Genomic DNA, 2,290 nt, shown 5'->3' on the forward strand with positions numbered 1-2,290 from the left:
TGAGGAATCTGGATCAGGGAAAGAATAACACCTTGATGGACTCCTCCTTTTTCTCTCGTAGAAACCATCACACAAAAGAGTGAGTGTGTGTGTGTGTGTCAGTGTCAGTGGGGTGTTTGTGACACATAAACACACTAGAGAGAGTTATGACTCGTGGGTAGTCTGGTGTTACAGTCATTATGACAGGTGTAGTAAATGTGTGGATCCATAATATCTCTGTAACACGATTATAGTGATAGCCTACTAATACATTGACGGGGGAGAAGAAGTTTGAATGACAGCAACAGCCACTGTCAGCCACGCCTACCACATAGACCCCGCCCTAAGGTGATTGCAGGTATTTACGTTTGCTGGGCCCGTGAGAAAATAGTTTCGTCCACCCAAAAATGCGCGAATCCGGCTGTCACATAGCCTAAGGTAGGCTTCTTGCGTGGGTGGAGGTTAATCTTCAGGAGTTCGGTTTGTTACATACGCTTAGGAAGTGAGTTTCGAATTACCGGTTTACACACAGGTTACAAACACAAAAAGCGACCATGCAGGACGAAACTGCAACCTATCCTACTTCGGTTACATTAGATTGTAGAGTTACACAACTTTACTAAACACTATCTGATGGTTTTAGCCACACTTAATACCAAAGCAACGCCGTGATTGTTTGTTTGTTTGTTTGTTAAAGGAAAATGCCAGAAAGGCTACGCCGAAAGACGCTGCGACCAGGTGAAGCCGGAAAACCGGTTTGTCCATCAGGTGAACTGGTTGAAAAATGACAGAAACAAAGTTGGCATATCGCTTTTGTCTACTCGCTTCCAAACAGACACACATTGGTTCAACGCAATGGCATCCGCGCCACCCCTCACAATAAGAGAGTACTTACCCACAAATCTGTGCCCCACGTCATGTCTTCAAGGTTTATTCCCAGCGCTTTTATCTTGAAGACAACAGACCAGGGTGGACGAGGAGTAACAACTTCGACTAGCTGATAAAGAGTGAGTCCGAAGCAGATTTGTAACGCATCGCCAAAAGGAAAATCCTCTAGCCCCCTCCGTATCTCTCTCTCTCTTTCTCACTTTTTGAGTGCGCCGGAGTGTTACTCAAAACGAGCACAATTATCTTTCCGCCGTTTTCCCTAAAACAAGTCACTGTTTTTTCGTCGGAAAAGGGAGGTATTCCCTCAGCTCTTGCTCGCGCTGTTCTACTCACCTCTCCTCAAGACTACGGTTGTTTCTTAAAGGAGCCGTGCCACATATTTCAATAAACAGTCAGACAGGAGTGCGCAAACGTTTAAAAGTTATTTCCTGCCTCGTCTTGCCTCAGTTAATACAATTGCTGGGCAAAGCCGTGATGTGAAATATAATTTCTTTAATTTCGTTCAGATCAAACTAAAATTGAGGGAGAATGGGTTAAGGGTTTGGATTTTCAGAGGGTTTTTTTTCTTCTCAAGAGACACGTTTCCTGAAATGACGCACCATTTCCCCAAAACTGTAATCACAAAAGCAAAACATTGAACTCAAGGACAAAAAAAAAAAAAAACGGACTCAATAATGTCCTTGCCTACATTGAATTGAGACACCACTGTGTGCAGTACGCTATTATAAACATAGCACAAAAAGTAAGGAAATTTGTGTTTGGTAGATTATTTCTTTGTTGTAACAATGCTTCTTGGCAATAAATCTTATACCGTTGGACAGCCTGTTTATTTCCATTTTAAATGGTGCCACATTTGTAAGGAACATGCATTTGGGGGATGAGCAGCAGAGCTGAGTATGTGGGTTTCGCCCATGAAAAATTTGCCAAAATTGCTAAATGCTAAACAGTTTATTCTTATGTTGGTATTCACTATTGTTTTGAGTTGTTTGGTGGATTGGATGATTGAACTCTCGATCAGTAACAAGGAACAAACATGAAATATTGGCAATTTTACACTTTATTCATTTAATACACCCTCAGGAGCAGGTGGAAGATCCATACGCAGCCACAACAGCCTGGCACCAGGTCCTCATGCTGGTCACCAACATGGTCACACATTGCTGTGGGATGGCATTCCATTCCTCAACCAAGAGTCGTTGCAGATCAGCCATCGTGGTTGTATTGGTCACTAACACGTACAGCACGCCCAAGCTGATACCAAAAGTGTTCAATTGGGTTGAGGTCTGGACTCATGGCAGGCCATTCCATTCTCTCCCTGATGGTGTATTAAATGAATAAAGTGTAAAATTGCCAATATTTCTTGTTTGTTCCCTGTTACTGATCAAGAGTTAAATCATCCAATCTAACAAACAACTCAAAACAA

General features: G+C 42.5%; 1 pseudogene; it reads right to left on the reverse strand.

The window, feature by feature from the left end:
- The window catches only part of LOC116219182, a 23,592-nt pseudogene extending 22,075 nt beyond the window's left edge, over positions 1-1,517 (reverse strand).
- Between the last annotated feature and the right edge of the window lie 773 nt (positions 1,518-2,290).

Source organism: Clupea harengus, chromosome 24 (genome assembly GCF_900700415.2).
Source record: "Clupea harengus chromosome 24, Ch_v2.0.2, whole genome shotgun sequence".
Classification (NCBI taxonomy): Eukaryota; Metazoa; Chordata; class Actinopteri; order Clupeiformes; family Clupeidae; genus Clupea; species Clupea harengus.